Source organism: Lynx rufus, unplaced genomic scaffold (assembly GCF_022079265.1).
Source record: "Lynx rufus isolate CCGP_SWC_20201006 ecotype Redwood Valley unplaced genomic scaffold, mLynRuf1.p SCAF_5, whole genome shotgun sequence".
NCBI classification, from domain to species: Eukaryota; Metazoa; Chordata; class Mammalia; order Carnivora; family Felidae; genus Lynx; species Lynx rufus.
Window position 1 is genome coordinate 84402670 of NW_025814867.1, and position 21847 is coordinate 84424516.

The window sequence follows — 21847 nt, forward strand, 5'->3', positions numbered from 1 at the left end:
CAACAACAACAACAATGGTATATTGAATGCCAGACCCTGGTAAACATTTGACACATGTTGCTGTACTGAATTCTCACAAGGACCTGAGAGGTAGGTGTTCTAATCCACATCCTAATAATGAGGAAACTAAGGCTCAAATGAGCTGAGTAAGTTGCCCATGCATGTGCAGCTAGAGAAAGGTTGAGTCAGGACCTTTTGTCTGATTGCTAACCCTGTATTCTCTTTTTTTTATATATAATTTATTTTTTTTTTAATTTACATCCAAATTAGTTAGCATCTAGTGCAACAATGATTTCAGGAGTAGATTCCTTAGTGCCCCTTACCCATTTAGCCCATCCCCCCACCACAGCCCTTCCAGTAACCCTCTGTTTGTTCTCCGTATTTAAGAGTCTCTTATGTTTTGTCCCCCTCCTTATTTTTATATTATTTTTGCTTCCCTTCCCTTATGTTCATCTGTTTTGTATCGTAAAATCCTCATATGAGTGAAGTCATATGATATTTGTCTTTCTCCAACTGACTAGTTTCGACTAGGCCTGTATTAACCTCCAAGCTCCATGGATGACAACATTAGTTAGATGGTGGGTGGGGCCAGGAGAATCCCTACCTGCCTACCTTCTTGCAGCTGCACCCTTCTCCTCCACAGCTGAGGCCTGTCTCCCTAGAATCAGCCCCATGCTGTCCCCCCTCCCTCCCGTAGTTTCCCCATCACCTCTACACATTTAGGCCCCGCCCCCAGCATGAATCCCATCCTGGGGCACCTGGCAGTTCCTGGGCACCCTGTTGGAGCCCACTCACCAGGTGCCCGACCTCCATTGTTGAAAGGGGGTGTCTCCGGAATGCTAGAGGGAGCCTCGGGTGGCAGAGCTGACCATACGAACGTTCTCTTCTCCTTGCTCACTTCCCTTCAGGTGGCTTTTGGAGAGTCTTGGAATTGCACCCATATCTCAGGAAGTACGCCTTCCTCTAACCTCCCCACAGGAGCTCAGGAGGTAGTGTGATCCATCAAATAAACAAAGAAGTTTGTTATTAGGCCAGTGTCAGGCCAGGAGTCTGGCCCATGCTTTTGTCTGGCAGGCTGCCATGAGTGGCTGCTTGAGCAACACAGAGATGTGGCCTTGGTCTTCACCTGTACAAACAGCCCATGTGATAGAGCTGAGTTCTAGACAGGCAGGAAAGAGCTGGGGTTTCTCCTGACCCTACCGTGATCACCCTGCTGTTTGACTTTGGACAACATCCCTCCCTTCTCTGAACCTAGGCTGTCCCCTTTTGCGGGTGGGATAGACCCGAGGGGTCTCCCAGTTTGTAAATTCTCTAAAAGAGCATTTTAATCTGTGGGTCCCTCAGTGACTTTCCGTGCGCAGCCATAAATGATGCAGTTGGTAGTTGTCTTGGCCTGTTCTCTCTTTGGGGCAGCCACCATGTGGCCTCATTTCAACTTTTTCCTCCTGTTTGTTTTTTCCGAAAGAAATCCTATAGATTAGAATGGGAAGGAAGCTATGAAGATCTTGTCAAGGCTCATCATTTAGAACATGTCCTCTTTACATTCTTTCTAGGTTTGGGGGAGGGGGTGGTTTGCATTGGCCAAGCCTTTTTCCAGGTGTTGCTAAGCCAAGTAAACACTCCTCAGCCTTTCTCCCCAACTAGTTCTTCTTCCAAAGCAGTGGTGGATTTGGCAGAGAAGGGTCAACTGGGTGCCACAGCTGGTTTTCCAGGAGTCTGGGTCATGCCTGGCTTCCCACCTGGGTTGGACTGAGTGACAACGTGGTCAAGATATTTGCCAAAAATCACAGAGCTGGGAGGGATGGCCCTCCCAGAGTGCAGGGATATTAAGAGCAGGACAAAGGGTACTGAGGGGAGTCCTGAGGCAGAAAGCATCCACAAAACCAAGGAGAGTGCTTGGGGCTGAGCTTATAGAGTTTGCTCTGAGCCTGACTCTGCCAACAGCTCCCTGGAGAACCTGTCACCACACATCCCACAGTCTCAGTCTCCTCATCTGGGAAACCAGTAGGTCTGGCCATCTGAGGTGGATGGATACTAAATTGACCTAAGTTCCTTTCCAACTGTGGGATTCTCTGCCTACTTTACAATTTAAGGGTCCAAAAATACCTCCATGTCTTTTCCCATTTGCATGCAGTATGGGGGGCACACCGAACCTCAAATGCAGCACCCAGAAATCCCTCCCCTCCCATCCCCACCCCAGCCATGCCTTGAAAAGGAGATAAGGACCTTATGATCCATTTACCTCAAAGGCAACCAAACAATGGCTTTGCAAAGGGAATCCAATGCCTCTAAAGCCACGATATGAGCCTCGCATGGGTGACTTTTATGACTTCTCTTCCTCCTTGGGACCAGAAATCTTTACCTGACCAACATTCAAGCGCCCAAATTTCCAATCTGCCTGGAACAACCCCGGGGAGTCTTAACCTTGGAGAACTACACCCCCCCCCCACACACACACACTCCAGCCTTTACCAGACGCTTCACGGGGAAGGCGGTGGGGTGCAGACATGTTACAGCCTCTACCCTGTGACTTCCTCATCCCCTCTACAGGGAAAGTCATCCCTGCCAGTGTCTAGAAGTCAAAACAAAGCTCCTTTCCATGCGTATTTTCTTCTCAATGGCTTAGACTGTAAAGTCATCAGGAAGCATGGTCTGGTGCTCCAAGCTCCAGACAGACAGCCTGACCTCTGTCCTGGCTCCCTGGTCTGGCCTGGGCCAGACACCGCACCCCCACCACTGTTTTCTCATCTGCAAAACAACCCGGGCCTCCCTAAGCCGGCAATGTCTGTCACTGCAAAACACCGCCCCTCCCTCCTCCAGCAGCAGCCTGTCTCCAGGAGAGGGAATCCATCGTTTCAGAGAAAGGTGTGGAAGAAGAACATAGCAGAGACTAAGAAAAGGGTTCGTTGCACGTGGGGGGCGGGGGACGGGGAGAAGATTTCAGGGACTATCTCTCTATCTTAATCTTCTCCACTCTGCTGGCCCTGGGGTGGAGGGTCTCCCCTCTGGGCTACCCTGCTCTTGGTCTGGTTCCCTTTCTAAAGGAACAGCCTGATGTGCAGATAAACAGAGGGGCCCATTGTAGATGGCTGCTGGGTGTCTCTAGGGATCAGTAACACCTTCCTCAGAAAGGCGCTTATGTAGCATTGGCTTCCCTTCCAGCCCCCACCCCTTACCTAACCAGGCTGTTTCCTCTGCCCCCACCCCAACCCTCTCACTGCTGGGTCATTCTGCCTCCCTCTCTACTGCTGTCGTGCAGCCTGTCTTCTGCTACTTAGGAGTTCTCTTCTTACACCTGCCTTTAAATAAAACCCTGACCTGACCATGAAGGAAAACCTGTCTCCCCATCTGTGGCTGGTATGACAAGTTTTTTGGAGCTGAGGAGCATGAGGTCGGGCCTCGGGGTTGCTGAATAATGGACCCCTTCAGTGACCCTCTGCGAGGCCTCTGGTGAGGATTTTCATCGGGTCCTTAATCCACCTCCTGCTGAGACAGCCACACCCCCAATAAGGATGCCTGTGGTAGGTTCAGAATACCTCTGGCTCTCCTACTATCAGATAAGGAAATTTCCCCTGCCCTTCATCACTGAAGCCAGGCAAGGGAGTTCATCCTTAGGGGGAGGAAAGGTGAATAGGAGGCAGGGCAAAGAAGTCCAAGTTTTTGAAAGGGCAGACATCTTTTCTCCCCAAAGTAAACCACTGGACACAGTTGCTATGGGTCCTTGGGTAAAGTCTATGAGAGTGGATCTCAACGCTGGCTGCACATTAGGGTCCAGATGATTAAAGGGGAATCTCTAGGGGTGGGAACCAGACATCGGCTAACTTTGAGAGCCACTGATCTAAAACAGTGCCTCATCTGGTAGCTTGGGAAACACAAGTCAAGAAAGGGGAAGTGACTCGCCCAAAGTTAAATGGCCAGTTGGGACAGAGCCCTGACCTGAGTCAACCTGGGGCTCTTAACTTTAAATTCATATGTCTTCCCAGCATCGTTTTCCCTCCGGTTGCTTTATGAGAAAGGAACTTAATTTCAGGTACACATTAAAATTATCTGGGGAACTTTAAAAATAGATGATAATAGGTCTCCTCCTGAAGTTCTGCTTTAATTGCTCTGGAGTATGGCCTGCGTATACATATTTTTTGAGGTTCCTTGAATGGATTTGAATATGTAGTCATGATTAAGAGAAGTCCTGCGTTAAAGGCAAAACTCAGAAAAAGAAAAAGAAAAGAGGAGGGAGAGAGAGAAGGGAAGAAAGTAATGCTACAGAGGTCAAGGAAGGCAAAATGTTCCTCTAGGACAAATCTTGCAATCTGTCAACATAAACGAGGGCTCTCGAAGGAGAAATAGACGTAGATACTTACAAGTGGTACAAATGCTTTCCAAGGGAGGGAACAGTATGAGCAGGGCTGGGACCAGAGACCTCACTTTTCTAGCAAGTTCCCAAGAGCTGCTGCTGCTGCTGCTGCTGCTGCTGCTGGTCCCTGGGAGACACCTTAAGAACCACTGTGCTAGGGCAAGGCCCAGAGCTAATGCAGGGGCTTCCAGCAAAAGTAGCATAAGATTGTGAGGAGTCCTTGGGCAGTGGGACTGGGGAGGAAAGGGCAGTTTAGGGAATGATCCACGGATGAGTGCACTGAACGGGTGACCAACTGAATGTGGAGAAAATAGAAGCAGAGACCAGGGCGAGTGGATTTTGGAGTCTAAACAACCAAGACAATGATGGTACGATCCCTGGAGCAGAGGAGACAGGAGGAGGGGGCGGGTGTATGGTGGCTGAGGGGGTGCGGCTGGAAATGCGAACACCGAACCCCTGATTCGAGCGCCCTGCAAGTCCTTGACCTCTGATTCAGGGCTAGGGCTTGCCCTGCTCCCCTAGAAGTTAGGGGAGCTTCTGCCCTAAAACTAAAACTCTTCTCCTCCTAGAGGGTGGGGGTTGGGCTGAGCCAGAGAGACCCTCACCCACCCACCCAGAGTTTTGGGCTCACCTCCCCTTTGGGAGGCTGGAGGAGGGGAAGGCAGGGTTGTATCTCCTCAGGTCAAATCTGGGAGGCAGAGTCATCAAGCTTGTTATGTTACTCACACTAAAACTCATTTTGCTCCAACCCTCACTCTTCCTTTTCCTCTGCCTTCGCCTTCCACAGAATGCGTTCCCTGAAGCCGGGGTCCTAGGTTTTGACCACACATTAGATTCATCTGGGGAGCTGTAAAATGTCCTTACACCAAGGCTACCTCCCACACCAACTGAAACCGAATCTCTCTCGGGACGCCGGGGTGGCTCAGTCGGTTGAGCATCCGAGTTCGGCTCACGTCATGATCTCACGGTTCATGAGTTCAAGCCCCGCGTCGGGCTCTGTGCTGACAGCTCAGAGCTCAGAGCCGGAAGCCTGCTTCAGATTCTGTCTCTGTCTCTGTCTGCCCCTCCCTTGCTCACGCTCTCTCTCTCACTCTCAGAAATAAATAAAAGGTTAAAAAAAATTAAAATTAAAAAAAAAAATCCCTGGAGTAGGCCCCAGGCATCAGCTCCCTGACTGATTGAGAAGGGCAACCAGGACTGAGAACTGGGCCCAGCAGGGTGTGCATAGGTAGCCTTCAAATAGCCTATTTATGTAAATGGCATTTCCTCCCTAAGGAAATGGTTTGAATGTGTTGAATGTCACCCCTCTTCTCACACATGGAAACTGGTCAAAGGACCGGCTGGCCTTTCTGACCCACAGGCCTACAGTGCAAGTTCGGGGCAGAAGCTGTTTACTGTAGCTGTGGTTTATGGAGCTGGAGGCCATGCCCTTGGAAGGGAGAGGCTTGAACGCCCAAAGTCCAAGCAGGCCTTCACGCGAGGAGGCTGGCCCAAAGCGGAGTGTGGTAGGGAGATGCGTGGGGAGGGATGTGGCAGGGTTCAGAGCCACACCAACAGGGTGGCTCAAAGGACCTGACAAACCCCTGGAGAGGAAGAGTGGGTGAGGGTGATGGGAGGTGTTCTGTATGGATCTGGGTGACCCCCTACAGCTGCCCTCCAGGCACAGGTGATGGTGGGGAAGCCAGGAGGGGGCAGTGTGACAGGGTCGTCCTTTCTGACTCAGAGTCCCAGAGGCAGACAAGACAAGGAAGCTTACTGGGGGAAGATTAAGGCTAGGAGCCACTGGGATTTGGGAGTCCTTGAAGCTTGTGCAATTTGGGGTGGGGGAGTGGGGGGAGGCATCTTTAAGAAAAAGAATACCAAATGGAAGGAGCTGGGGCACATGAAGGCCCTGTCAGGGAGCTCTCTAAGGTCCCTATATGTCCACTCTGGTTCAAATGCTGACATTTTGTGATAGGACATTAACTAAGGGTTTCCTTTCCAAATCTTGTCACGCCTCCCCGAGTTGTGCCTGTGTGGTCGTCGGTACTGCGATCTTTGGGACTCCCTAAGACCAGGGAGGCCAGTCATCCATTCTATTTCTCAGGAAACAAAGACATAGAGAGGTACCGGAGGTCACTGACACAACACTTCCGTGACTGTGCCCCCTACAAGCCAGCTCTGCGTGCCATTAACTCCTTCCACAGACTCATACTAAGACCATGACAGGGCATGGTGCTGGGCATGGTAGGCACCACAGTGACCCAGACATGGCCCTGGCTCTAGAAAATGGCAAAACCTTGCCCTCAAGCAGCTCGGTGAGGAGGCCTACTGAGGCAGATCATTACAGTGTGAGGAGCACAGGAGAGAGGGCAAGAGGCACTCGCCTCAGGCAATGAGGGTAGGCTTTCCAGAAGGGCCACAGGAGAAGGGAACTGAGAGAACATGCCAGGGAAATTTCCAGTCAGGGAGAGTCGTTCCTGCACTGCGAACAGTGACAACATTGACTAAGCACCTATTGTGTCCCAGAACTTGGGCTCATCATTACATGTTTTAGGCCAATGAGTCTACACAGCAACCTCACAAGATGGGTCCTATTATCATCCCCATTTTACAGACGATGAAGCTGAGGCCCAGTGAAGTTAGGAGCTTGCTCTCAATTCACAGCTACTTAAGTGGTGGGTCTGAGCTGCAGGGCCAATGTAGGCACAGAACAGTGAGGGGAGAGTTTGGGACATTTGGGGAACTGCAAGAAAGTCGGTGTCTCAGGCACAGGAGGCCCAAGGGAAGTTGGCAAGGAAGAAGACTGGGGAGGCCCAAAGGGCAGGATGGGTCCAGAAGGACAGAGAAGAACAGGTAAAGGAGTTTGGGCCGGGCCTAAAGAGGCAGGCTAGATACTGAAGGTCTGTAAGCAAGGGTACAACACGATCAGTCCTAGGCTCTAGAAAGGTTCCTCTGAGTAAGATATGCTTATGAAAGATGGCTTAGAAGCCATTTGATAGGAGCAAGGGATCTCCAATGATGCTACTGCAGAGTCCTGGCAAGTTCATGCAGCATCAGCCAAGGCTGAGGGTTGAGCTCAAAGCTCATTGAGCTCCAAGGACCAGTTTTACCAGCCTGAGGGTGTGGGGCTGGGGAAGAGAGGGGGAGCAGCATTATGCCACAGAAAGTGCTCTGGACTTGGAACCAAGGAGCCACATTCCCACTGGCCACCTTCGTGGACTCAGTCAAATCCCTTGACCTCCCTGGGTCACAATTTCCTCATCCGGAAAGCAGGTATAATCACTCTTGCTCTGTCTGATTCACCCTATTTTCGTGAAATTTAAACAACATATGGCACGTGAGAAAATGGCCCAAGTGTCATTGACAGTATGATCGAAGTCTTGAAACGTCTGCACAATTAATTTGACAGCCCAGAAACCAAGGGCTGCACACTTCTGGCCTAAAGTGGTTTCCTTTGTGTTTCAACAGGCCTCACAGCTCACGGGTGGCCCTTCTTGCTATTTGCACAGGACTACCAAATCCTCCCCCTTCTTCATAGCATAGCCCGAGCACCACCTCCTCCATGAAGCTTCTCCAAGGCTTTCTTCAGACCCCAAGCTGGAAATACACTCTTCTTCCCCTGAAGGAACGCTACTCTGAGTCTTCCAGAGTCTCACTTCTTTCTATCTTTGATTTAGCTGCAGTCGGTTATACAGCCTGCCCGCCACCCCCAGAAACCACCCCCCACCAGCCGCTGCAACTTTGTTGAATGATGGACCTACGGGGGACTGTGGCTCCACGCAGAAGTCTGGGAAGGCAGCAGCCTGGACCCACTGAAGGGGCAAGAGGGCCTATGTGGCAGCGTGAGAGGGTCAGAGGGATGGAAGGCTGAAACAGCCTTTTGGATTCGACTCTTCTCCAGGGACAAACAGAAGAGATGGCAGTGAGAATAACCATATTCACCAACAATTGGGAATACTTATTCCCCGACAACTTACTACGTGTTTTACCGAATCGTCTCCTTCAGTCCTCACGGCAAATCCATCCAGCACTTGCACAGGGCCTAGGACGGAGACGGTGCCCAGGAGATGTATGAAAAGACATGACAGCTGAGGAAACTGGACACGGGGAGGTGAAGTGACTTGCCTAAGGTCACACACTTGACAGGCAGCAGAGAGGAGATTCAGGTCCGTCTGGCCTCAAAGAAAAGATGCCAGGCTGTGGGCACTGTGAGGGAAAAGCAGGCGTGCTGAGGGAAGGTGCTCTGCTCTGCATTGGCAGGAGGGGGGTGCAGCCCGAGAATCCAGGAGAGCGCCACCCCCGGCATTGGTCCTGCCTGGCCAGCCTTCCCCAGCCTGAAAAGAGTCAAGTACACGAGTCATGGGTCCCCCCCAGAGGAGGGGGGATGGTTTCAGACTCCAAGACCAGCAGAGTCCTACACACAAGGAGTAATGGAGCTTTACTTGTTGTTCCAGACATTTCCTCATCAGCCTTTCTTCTGGAAGGATCTGGGCACTCAGCTATGTTTACACGTGCCCAGCCTGACAGAAGCCCTGTTTATTAAAAAGGATGGAGTGGACTTGGGTGTTCTGGGGTCTGTCCTCATCTCCCTTGGCTCGGCCGGTTGAGAGAAGATGGGACACGAGACAGAGAGGCCAGGAATGTGCAGCAGAAAACCCACAGCCTTTGCCTGGGAGAGCAGGAGCGAAGCGGATCCTCTCTGACGGATCCCAGACCCCTCCACTGCCCCTGCTGACATTTGATAAATGCTTCCTGTGAAAATGTTTACCCAGGAGGAAATGGATCATGCTTCCCCTTCCTACCACGAGGGTGGGAAGAGGGGCCACACAGGTCCCATAAATTCCACCAGCTGTCCGTGCTCACTGCCTCACCTCCCTGGGTGCCCCGGAGGGGGTGAGACAAAGGTGCCAGACACAGACAGAGCTAAACAGAAGGCAGGTATGCAGCCAGGCGACCACGTCTATGGAAACACATCTATGTCCATTTGTCACTTTTATCTCCTATTTTTCCCTCCATTTCTTTTAAATTAAGTCGCCATCTGTCCTTGTTTCATCCAGAAAGTCCTAAAGGAACCATCAGGAGTTGGCCCCTTTTCATTTTTCCCTGCTTGGAAGGTGATGTGATGGGCGGATCTAGCAACCTGTCACGACGGATCTTAAATCTTGGGAGCAGAGGTGTCCACGGGTCTGGAAAAACCATTTGCTTCCCCAGCAATCAGGGTCCCTTGGTTCCGGTCTCCGTTGTGCCGCTGTCTCTTTGAGAGGCAGCTGGAGGTATTGAGAAGAGGGTGAGATCAGGAGCCAGAGCAGCCCGTAGGGCCCTGATGTCATCACTTATTCACTCTGTGACCTGGAGCGGCTCCCATGACCCCTGCAAGCCTGGATCCCCTCCCCAGTGACATAGAGATAATGTTACTACCTACAACACAGTTTCCTGGGAAGGTCAAGTAAGGAGACATGTACAAATGCTTTGAAATGGTAGAATAATGCACGGTTATGGGGCTCTTTTAAGCCAAGGAATTTGGCCAAACTGTCCTTCTACAAAATGGGTACAATATGTTGCATTAAATAATAAAAGAAAATTTGGTAATGAATTGAACATATTCAGAACCTCCTTAAGAAATGCAGATTAAGGACCCTAGAATTAAAGGAAGGCAACGTTCATATTTTTCCTCCTTTTCCATTGTTATTTTTTCCTCAGTTGCTTTACTGATATCTATGAGGGAATAAAGAGACATATATTTGAAGAATCTGGTATTACAATCCTTGTGAGTACTCTGTTCAACACATGCATATAATTTATTGAGTATAAATAAAATATTATGCTTTGGGGGCACCTAGGTGGCTCAGTCAGCTGAACATCCAACTCTCGATTTCAGCTCAGGTCATGATCTTGTGGGGTTCATGAATTCGAGCCCCGCGTGGGGCTCTGTGCTGACAGCTCAGAGCCTGCTTGGGATTCACTCCTCTCTCTGCCCCTATCCCACTCATTCTCCCTCCCTCCCTCCCTCCCTTCCTCCCTCTCTCTCTCAATAAATAAACATTTAAAAAACCAGATTCTTACAGTGTATTGAATCAGAAACTCTGGGGGACTGGACCCAGAAACCACATGATTTTAATATGTGCCCTAAGTTCTTCAGCATGCTGAAGTTTGAAAGCCATTAATCTAGAAGCCCCATAATGTGCTACAGAAGAGTCATGCAAACCTTCTCTCTATGTCCTTTAGCAGCCAATCCCTGGAGCCCCCCGAAAGAGGAGGCTTGGCACACAGAAATCTATTAAAGCCCGGGGCACCTGGGTGGCTCAGTCGGTTAGGCGTCCGACTTTGGCTCAGGTCATGATCTCACAGTTTGTGAGTTCGAGCCCCGCATCGGGCTCTGTGCTGACAGCTCAGAGCCTGGAGCCTGCTTCAGATTCTGTGTCTCCCTCTCTCTCTCTGCCCCTCCCCTGCTCGTGCTCTCTCTCTCTCTCTCTCTTTCAATAATAAATAAACATTAAAAAATTTTTTTAAAAAAGAAAGAAATCTACTGTAGCCCAAGTCATGACACCCCAACTTCCAAGGCTTCATTCACATCTATAGACCTGATTCTGGAAAAGGCAGGTGGGAGATACCAGGTCCAGGGCCAAGTCTTGACATTGAGTTGAGACCACAGCAGAGGTCAGCACCAGCAAGCACAGCTGATGTATGACACTAAAGTAATAAAAAAAAGGCCACCGTGCCCTGAATGGAGGGGGAAGGAGGGAGGCTGCAGGTGACATCAGAAGCCAGGTTTCTAGGCAACAGACCCAGGCCACAGGAGCAAGGTAGGAGAGAGGCAGTGGAAGGAAGCAAGCAGGTCATTACAGAGTCTTGGGCTATAAGAGTTACAATGACTTGGATATTTCCTTTTCATCAGGATATCGTTTCCTCTGGGTTTCTGGGGACAAATCTTGTGCCTTGGAGACCTTCTGAAAGGATGGATGTGTTCTCAGGTTCCAGGGCAGTCGTGCCTTGTCTATCAGTTAACAGGATCCCATGACTCTCCTACAAGGTACTACAGTCGTGTGAAGAGATGTTGGGTATTCCCACGGGGCTGACCTCCCACTTACTCATCAAGATGACCTAAACGTACAGTATTCTATGGTGACTGTGGCTCTGAGGCACCCTGCAGGGATGTGCTGAGTGTCCACAAATACATAAACGTTCCAATTCCATTATGTCGCCTGATTCCAGCCTCAGGCCCTGTGAGCAAGACAGGACGGGCTATCATTTCTCAGGTAAGTAAACTGAGGCTCAGAGAGGTTCCAGTAATTTCCAAAGCCACACCGTGTAGAGTTCATAAATGGGACTCTGGGTCTCCTGGCTCAAATTTCCCTCCACTACAACTTTCTCTGCAAGTTTCCAAGAAACTTGACTTTGGAGACACATCTAGAAACTTTCTCCTCAGCACCTTGAAGATCTATGGAGCTCTTCCTTCTCGTTTTCCGGTTACAAACAACATCCGTATTTAATACTTTGGCAGATGAGTGAGGGTGACCAACCATCTCGATTTCCCCAGGCCTCTTCCAGCAGTGTCTCTGGGGGATTAAGCTGCAGGTGCCCACAGTGATAGCTGGCTGAATGACAGGCGCTTTACTGGTTGCCTTCCTTCCTCTGTGGCCCTGTCCATACCTCCACCTATGCTCCCTCCTCCTCCCCAATAGGCCGTTTGTTGTCCCAGGGTCTGCTTCTGGCAAAACCCAAACTAAGAGCCTCTTATTTCCTGTGAAATTGGTTAAAATTGTATCCTTTTTAATTTTTTTTTTTTTTTTAAGAGAGAGAGAGAGTGTGCTGGCAAAGGAGGGGCGGGCGGTGGGGGGAGGGAGAGAAAGAGTGAGTCTGAAGCAGGCTTCACGCTCAGCACAGAGCCAGCACAGGGCTCCATGGATCCCACAACCGTGAGATCATGACCTGAGCTGAAATGAAGAGTCAGATGCTTAACCCAATGAGCCACCCCCACCCAGGCGCCCCTAAAACTGTATCCTTTTGACTAATGCGAAAACTAAGACACAAAGAGATTAAATAACTCATCTAAGGTCACATAGCAAGCGAGCGTATGATATATCCCAGGCCTGAGCCCACACACTTCTGACTGCAAGTTCACGCCAGTCCCGTCCGGATCCTGGGAGAAGAACAACACAAGCACGCCACTTGATCACGGGGACATGGCACACCCCTACCCCTACACTCACCCCACTCAGGAAACGGGGAATTTTCTCCAAATCAAGGCTGACAAATGGGCCGATGATTTGGTCCCCCTCAGTTCTCACCAGCTTCCTATTCATTTTAAAATGTCCCTCTTCCGGCTCTCCTTGTGAACTAAGGACAGAAATGACAGTGACCAGCCGTGTGAAAATCCCATACTCCACACGTGAAGGTAGGTGCAGACCAACAAATAGGAAGATACCCTTTCTGAATGTAGAGATGCTAGTCGAATGTTGTCTCCACATCGCTTATGCGGATCCACAAAAAAATGGCTTTTGCAGCCACACTTGCAATTTGTGACAAGTTTTGCACATTATTAGGATGAAGGGAGCATATGCAGCCATTTGTTGGCATAAGCGGGGGTGTGTGGCTGGATGTGGGCGCTTACTGACAACCAAACCAGACCCCGGAAGCTTGCAAGTTCTGCTGTGCCTCGGAGCCATCCACGAACCCAGGTGAGGTTTTGGCTCCGCGAAGAGGTAACTCGATCCACGTTTTAAGCAAAAGGGAATTCTCATGGTCAGGAGCAGACGGATGAGGTAAATCACATGAAATCGGCCTAAATTTGTCAACAGCCATCAGCAAGGTTTCTGCCATCGACGTCCAGGATTCTGGTTGTCTATTGCTGTATATCAAACCATTCTAAAATTCAGTAGATTAAAACTACCATTTCATGAGATCTCATGAGTCATGATTTTTATGGGTCGGGAATTCAGGCGGGGCTTGGCCAAGCCGCTCTGCTCCACATGGCACCAGCCGCAGCTACGCGGAGGCATTCAGCCGGCAGGCGGGCTGCTCTAAAGGGTGTGAGTTAGGTTGACTCGCATGGCAGGCTCGTGGGTGGGTCAGAAGGCTGGGCTCAGCGGGGACTGTGGATCAGAGAACGAAGTCTCCAGCGCATACGGCGGAAGCTACATGGCTTTTTTATGACCCAGTTTGGGAATCTAGGGGTCACTTCTGCCATCCTCCTTGTCAAAGCAGCCACAGCAGATTGAGGGGAAAGGACTTAGACCCAGCCCGCTCAACGGTCGATGTGTAAAAGTGCAACGTCCAGTTTGGGTTGGAAGCAAAGAAAGGAAGTCAGAGCCTGCAGGCTTTCTCTGACTCCGAGAGTGTAGCTGCAGTCACTTTGCCAGAGGATATGTGACCTGGGTCACAGACAGAGAGGAGACTGGGAAAGGGGAGAACTGGCATGGCTGAAATCTCAGCTCTCCTGATGGTGCTCCCTACTCTCCTCATCGTGCTCCTGCCAAAATCCCTGCTCTCCTGACAGTGCTCCCTCCTTCTGGCTTTACCCAGCCAGCAAACAGCTCTGCCCCTGGCGCTGCAGTCATGACTAAAGAGCTGAGTGAGGGGTCTCACCTGCTCCAGGACACTGGTCCTCTGGAGCTGAGAAAAAGACAGGCCAGTGGAGAGGATTTGGCTGATTTGAGCGAGGTGCAAATCAAGCAGGAGACCAAGGAAGAGGGCCTGGTGTTGCTCACACACGAAGGATCTGTAGCTGAGGTGAGGCTCCATGGGGCCCCGTCAGCAGGGCCAGATGCCTCCCCCCAGGCAAGGCCACCCTGTGGGCTTCGATCCCGGTGCTCCTGTCCAGTCCTGGAGAAGAGAATTGGCACGATCTCTTACACATCTGTGGATCCATGCCTGGCAGGGGTGTGTCCTCAGAAGACGCCAACAGAAAATAAACTCATCAATTTAATGCTCGTTTTCCTTCTTCCTTTCTTTGCTTCCTCCTTTCCTTCCTTCCTGCCTGTCTTCCTGCCTTTCTTTCTTTTTGACTTTCTTTCTGTCATTTTCTACATTAGAGACCTAGAAGTAGACTGCCTGGGGTGGGGGGAGGGAGGGTGGTAATGAAAGGAAGGGAAAGAAAGGGACCTGATGCTGCCAGAAACAAGTTTCGGGCCTTGAACTGTGGCCCAGCCCAGTGACCAGGAGTGGGCTGACCCCACAGAGACACCTCAGCCGTCATCTCTTCACCCGAAATGAATTTGAAATGTTTGACACGGTCCTGAAGGGACTAATTATTTCCTTCCAAATTTGCATGGATTTGAATAAATAGCTGGATGGATGAAATTAACATTACCTGGAAACCCCGTGCTAACACATCCTAGGTGCTTTCATATATACCAATCCACCAGTCCCTACAAAAGCTCCTGGGAACAGGTGCACTCATCCTTCTATTGCCATAGAAGAAATTCCGAATGAGTTTCACGAACACTGAGATTTGACGACTTTGAACCACTGCTCAGGCTTGGGGGTGCAGGGGGGGCTCTGCAATCCCCATGCTCTCCCTTATGTGGCATGAACACACAGAAGCAATGCAGGTTCCTCCCTTACCTCCGGTCCGTCAGCAGACAGGTCCCAACTATTCTTCATTCTCAGAGTCCTTCCATCACTCGCCCTGTGTCAGGGTCTTCCTTGTTTTGTCCTTCATCCTTTGTCACCTGGGCTATTGTGCCAGTGTCCTGGCCAGTCCCATCTCAACGCCCTCCAGTCCCTCCTCCATGCCATAACCAGAGAGAGCTGAAACACAGAGCTGAACAGATAAGTCTTTTGCCCGTGAAGTTTCAATCACTCTCACAACTTACAGAATAATTTCCAATCCTGAAGCCAGGTATTCAAAGTGGCTAGAATCTCCTCCTAATCAGCATGTCCTATATTACCTACCACTCTGCCCTTTCACCACTGGTTTGCAAACCAGAGGCTACAAAACTCTTCTCCTCTCGGAGAAGAGAGGAGTTCTATGTAATATTTTGAAATTTTCTATTTTTGTGTCAGAGGTGATCTTTTTTATTTAATTTTTTTTAATGTTTTATTTATTTTTAAGACAGAGAGAGAGCATGAATGGGGATGGGGCAGAGAGAGAGGGAGACACAGAATCTGAACAGGCTCCAGGCCCTGAGCTGTCAGCACAGAGCCCGACGCGGGGCTCGAACTCACGAACTGTGAGATCATGACCTGAGCCTAAGTTGGACGCTCAACCGACTGAGCCACCCAGGGGCCCCAAGAGGTGATCTTAAGGAAAGGCAGCGAGAATATCCACCTTCTGATCAATCCTACCTCTCTTTGTTAATCTCTGCATTATTTGCACTTGTGTTGGCAATCTCTGACGTTGGATGGACAAACCAAGTGACACTTTTCAACTTTTAATGCAGAGTTTCTCAAACAGGGGTCCCAGGGCGCTTGCTCATGGGTCCTCAAATTCCTCTCTACATCCCAGCTGTGGACCAGATCACAAATTCCATTTTAGCCATACCCCTATTTCATCACCTCGATTCTCATTCCCCCTTTGGTTTAGAATGCCTTCAGCTCCTGCCCACCACTACCCCTAAGCCACATCATGTGTATGACTAGGGACAGCACGGCATAGAGCTCCAGATATAAAGACTCTCCAAGCTAGAATGCACATTGTAGACCACCCAGTTTATTGCACTTCACTTATAGATAGGAAAATCGGGGCCCAGAAAAGAGAAGTAACAAGTCTAGGTCTAGGATGCAGGCCTCCTGACACCATATATGGTGCTGTTTTTTCACATCTGGCAACATCCTGATCACTTTCTGTAAAGTTTTCTCATCCATTTCTGCATTGAGTCTCTAGAATGGCTGAATGAAGAGCAAATCCTTAGTTGCCCTATAACCATGGTTGATGGAGCCATAAAGCTACAGTAATTACCTAACATGTTCATATGTCTGAAGCACTACAACGGAATATCTCAAGGGAGCTACATGCTGGAAGCATTTAGAATGTCCAAAGCATTTTGCATTAGACAATGGAGGCTGCTCCAGTTAACGCCATCCAGATCCATCCACTCTTGAGAAGCCCACAATCATACGCTGATTTACTGAATCTACTATAAAGGTCCCAAATCAATTTTTAAACATTTCTGCAAACCAGGACATTATATAGAGGCAATAAAGCAGTTAGTTCAGTGCTCTGAACTTAGTAAATATTCAATAAATGATCTGAATGAATGGATGCCCCATGGACTAGAACCTAGGACACCTGAGTTCCAGTCTTTCTTCTACTAATGGGTCATAAGGTCTTGGGAAAATCACTTCTCCTCACTAAACCGCTATCTGTTCATCTGTAAAATGGGGCATTTGGACCAACTCATCTTCTCTGCAGCAAATCCCTTGCAGCTCTAGAATTCTACAATTTCATGAAAATGCTAAATCCATTTATACTATTGATGTCAAAGAAAAAAGAAGGTGAAACTAGTATTGGTTAAGTGTTCTTATTTTATGCTTCATTGCTTATTTTATGCATTATTATATATGCTTTCCAATCTCTTACATATTTTAATTATCATAACTAACTTTCAAAGCAAATATCAGCATGTTCTTTTTCTACACTTCGGGGAAACTGCAGTTTTATTAACTTGAGAAGACTTCAACTTCTAGTCTTGATAGAATTACAACCACTTTAAGACACTGGAAAATAAGCAGTGTAAAACTGTAATTCTCAAAAGAAAAGATCAATGAGCTGAGCCTTAAAGTAACTCTGGATTTATGCTGGGAGGCAATTTCCATCTGGAAATCACAAGCGTAGTCTAGCAGCCTTGCTAAGCAGGGGAGACAGAGTCCAGAGACTGGAGAAGACTGAGGTGGCTAGGAGTCGAGGATATCAATTCCAGAAAGGAGAAGAGATACACAGAAAAGAACATCATAAATCTGCAGAGATATCCTCTTGAGTCTGCTGCATATTAGGTCATGGGTGTATAAAGTGAAATTCAAGAAGACCAGGCAAAAGAAATGACCAGAAAATGGTGGTAAGCTGAACAACCCAAAGCTCTCTCAAGGTGTGGAAATGGTTGTGTACCGACCAAAGTGGAGAGTCTGTGGCAACACCTGGGGCATTCAATGGAGAGCCTAGAGGAGTTACACCTGAGTAAAGTGGCTGACCTATTCTTGGAGTGACGGTTACTCTGGACCCTCCATAACAAAGCTTAAAGACAGGGCTCAAAGGGATCAAACTATTTCCTGAATAAATTAACTGCCTGCCAAAACAAAGTCCGACACCTTTAAAAGAAGATAGCAAAGTCCAAATGCTTAACAACATAGCTACACAATGTCTACCACATAATAAAAAATTATTAGACATATAAAGAAGCAAGAAAATGTTCACCCATAACCAAGAGAAAAAATAAGTCAATAAAAACAGACCAGTAACTGACAAAGATGATGTATAAGTATTTAAGTGACTAGATAAGACCCAACAAAGAGTGAGTAGAGAATCCAAACTCAAACCCAGGTCTCCTGACACTTTTGCATAGTACTCTTTCCATGCATGTGTTCACCGGTCTCTCTGCATCTGTGGCAATTCCTAAGGTTTTACCATGACAATCCCAAAGCAATTTTCCTATACTTCTGGTCTTCACTCTGGTTACAACGTCTCAGAAGCTTGCAAAGATAAACACAGATATGAAATCTGTGACGGCCAATCTCTGATCAGGGACCAGCACAGGCCATCCTCATGGACAGATTTCAACAACACTGCAACAGGGCTCTCTTGTCTCTCCCCAGAGAATCCTATGACACTCACATTGGAATTCCCCATAGCCACTCCTAGGTCATATCTCTGGCTAAAGGAACTCTACAGTAGGGGCTGTGTGGCTCAAGAGAACGTTGGAAACAGTGTGTGAATGGCGGGAGCCCATACCAGGGAATGAGGCCTCAACTTCACCTCTGAGTTGGCCAAAACTTAAACTAGGAGTAAAGGGGAACACAGAAAGCGTCACAGGCTCCTGTCAGCCTTCAGAAAGGTGCAAGGCCCCCTCACCCCGATGCTGGGATTGCACTCATGGGTGTACTGCCTACGAGTGTTTGTGAGACAATGGTTTGGGGAATACAGACACAGGGTCACCTCCCAGGTTGGGGGTGCAGTTTTCCTCCCTGCAATTTACTACATAGGTTGTTACCAAAGCAAATATCAAAGCCCTGCAATTTGCTAATTACAGGCGGGATCCTGGGCTTGTGGGCCCAATTAACCACTTGTTCCTCATTTTCTCTGTGTGACCCGCCGGCTGCACCCACAATTACCCACTTGTCTTTTAACTCCCCTGAGAGCTGGCTGACTCACCTCCAATTCACTCCCACTATCACCTCCAGATGGCCTTTGGTATCTTTTTGCTTTCCAGGTTCCCCCCACTCACCTATTATCTCTCTCTGCATCAAAGGCAGACGTCTGGTCTCCCCGTGTTGGGGCTCTTACGTGATTTCCTGAGCTTGCTCCTTGCCTAGACTTGAGCCTACAAGGCAGGAAGAACTCCTGTTGGTCTGGGCATCTTGCCTAGCTCACCCAAGGAAGCTCAGGACGATTTGGCCACAACCAGCCTCTGCCCCCAGACACAGAAGGAGTAAAGAAAGCTACAGCTTCTCTGGAACCTGCCCACTGCCAAAGCCCTTGCCCACACTCTCCATCAAGGCATCCCTGGCTCCCTACCTCATTCGGGGCTGGATCCAGGGACACTCAGTGCCAGTCCTAGGGAAGGAGGTCCCAGTAGCTACCGGCAGTAGTTCTCCAGGGAGACGCAAGTCAGAGAAGGAGAATGACTTTCTCATGACCTTCTGCTTCATTAGGCAGTCTACCTGGCAAGCAAAAATTTCCAGTAAACTTGTTGATGATTTACTATGTCAGTGGTTCCTATCCTTTTTTGTGTGTCACAGGCATTTTTGAAAATCTGATGAAAGTTCTGACCCCTCTCCAGGAAGACAGTTTATATTCATTCATTCATTCATTCAATCATCCACCAAATATGGGGCACCTACGTGCTGGGTACTGTTGCAGGGACTAAGGAAACATCAGTGAGCAAAAATAGACAAAAATTCTACTCTCATGGAGCTTACATTCTAGCAGGAAAAGATAGGGAATACATAATAAATGTAATAACTAAGTATACAATTTGCCAGCAAGTGAGTGCTACGGACAAAGAGAAATTCCAACAGGGTAAGAGAAGTATCGGCAGGGAAGAGGTTGCATTTTTATTATGTTTATGATTTTCTTAAAATGTTTATTTATTTATTTATTTATTTTGAAAGCAAGAGAAAGCATGTGTGGGAGGGGCAGAGAGAGAGGGAGAGAGAGAATCCCAAGCAGTCTCCTTGGGCACAGAGCCCGACCTGGGGCTGAAACTCACAAACCGTGAGGTCACGACCTGAGCCGAAATCAAGAGTCAGACATTTAACCGACTGAGCCCCCCAGGCGCCCCGTTGGTTGCATTTTTAACTAGGGTGTTTCAGGTTGTCCTCCTTTAGGAAGTGAAATGTTAGCAAAGAACTGAAGAACCTGAGAGGTTCCACCAGGTGGGTATCTGGAAAAAGAGCGTAGTGGCCAGAGAGAATGCAGGGCAAGGCCAGGTTGGTGCATCTGAGGAAAAGTGAGCCATACAGCATGGCTGGACCAGAGAGAGGGAGAGGGAAGCAGGCGCAGTGGAGGTGAGGTCAGAGAGGCGGGGGAGTGGGGGCAGATATCACATGGGGGCCTTGTGGGCCACAAGGACTTCGACTTTTACTCTGAGTTACATCAGGAGCCATTAGTGGGATTTGAGCAAAGGGGTAACATGATCCCACTAAGACTCTAAAATGTCTAGGGCTGTCGTAGGGAACAAATGGTCCAGGTGCGAGATAACGATGGCTTGGACCCATGGTGGCAGTGGAGACTGGGGGAAGGCTGGGTCAAGAGGATTTCCTGGGTATCGGTAGTGTGTGCAAGGAAGGCGTGCAGATAGGAGTTCACGTTTTACATACTACAATTCAGCAGTTTACTGGTCATCTAAATCCATCGGCAGAGGCAGGTGAAGGGCCTCTTATGAAATGATGAAGGGCAGTGGCGACCCCAAGGAGGGAGGGAAAATGGCGACCCAGTGGAGAAGGAGGGCCTTGGCTATCTCTAAAAGTTTCACTTCTTTTAAAGCATGTGTAAGAACATGTTTAAGGCAAATGCGGTGACACATTAACATCTGGCAATCTGAGGGGTGGATACGTGAGTGCCCGTTATCTTTTCTGCATGTTTAAAATAATGCATAATTTTTAAAAGAACTGCCCATCTCAGGGTTTTCCAGAAAACCTCCTGCTGTCTTTGTCAATGCTGCCAGAGGAAAACAGCACAAGTCATTGTGCTAGTAAATCTGGCTGTGACATCTGGCTGGGCGTCCTTATCGTCGCCAGCTCACTTTCCTCCCCTTCCTTCTACCAGAGTCAGGGACGAACACAAAAGCCACACCACACCGAATAGAGTCTAGAAGGGGAAGAGGGCAACAGTGACTGGACAGACTGTGGAAGGCTTGCCGGCAGAGGCGGCCTTTCAGGAGAATCCAAGAGAAAGGGTGGCTTGGGACTTGCAGAGAGGAGGGAGTCTTTCCAGCAAGGGGCGGAAGTGGGGGGGCTGCTTCAGGAAGAGAGGCACAGTGCAGGGCAAATGTAGGACCCAAGCGCCTACTCTCCTATGACCCATTTGAAGGAGAGTAGGCAGATTTCTTCATCCGTGTACCGAGTTAGAGAGAAAAGGTCAAACAGAAGGTGCTTTCAAGAGCCCTGAGGTCACCCCAGTGGAGCCAAGAGGACCCATGGTGGAAGACCTTGGATCCCGGTCTGTGGCAAGCTGAAACGTGCAGATAAGGTGGCTTCAGCCCCCACCCCCACCCCCCCGCCCTCCGCCACCCTGGGGTGTAACGCGACTGAGCTGGGCAGTCTGCTTGCTGACCTGGGGGAGCAGGAGACCGGGAAGCCGGCTCTGCGTCAGCCACCTCAGGCCATGGCCCTCAGACAGCAAATTCCTCACAATCTGCAGACCTGTCACTGAGCCTGCGGGAAGGTCCCCTGCTGCCCACATTTTGCAGAAACTTGCCATGTCACAAGTCCTGATGAGGTGCCAAGAGAACAATTTCCCAGGCCACAGTTTTAACAAGACCAGGCTTCTTAATGACTAGTTTTCTCCTAATTAAATAAAAAGAGGGGAGAGAAACCCGTGATTACTCCACCTTAGAACACCACCTTCCATTTATGTGCGTCTCTCTTCAGAGGAGCTCAAAGTGCTTTGTATATTATTGTGTATTTTCCCCTTGTAATATCCTTGAGATTCCTAGGGGGTGGTTATTATCATACTATTTTACAGCTGGGAAAAGGGACGTGGCTGAGGTTAAGCAAAGTGTCCAAGCACCCTCGCCGGCTATGGTCACTAGTTTGAAGCTCTTATGAGAAACTTCTTCATAGTTGAAAATCAAGCCATCCCCTGGCCGATAAACTAGGCTAAAGCAGCACATAAAGAATAGTCATCTACTGCAAACTTTA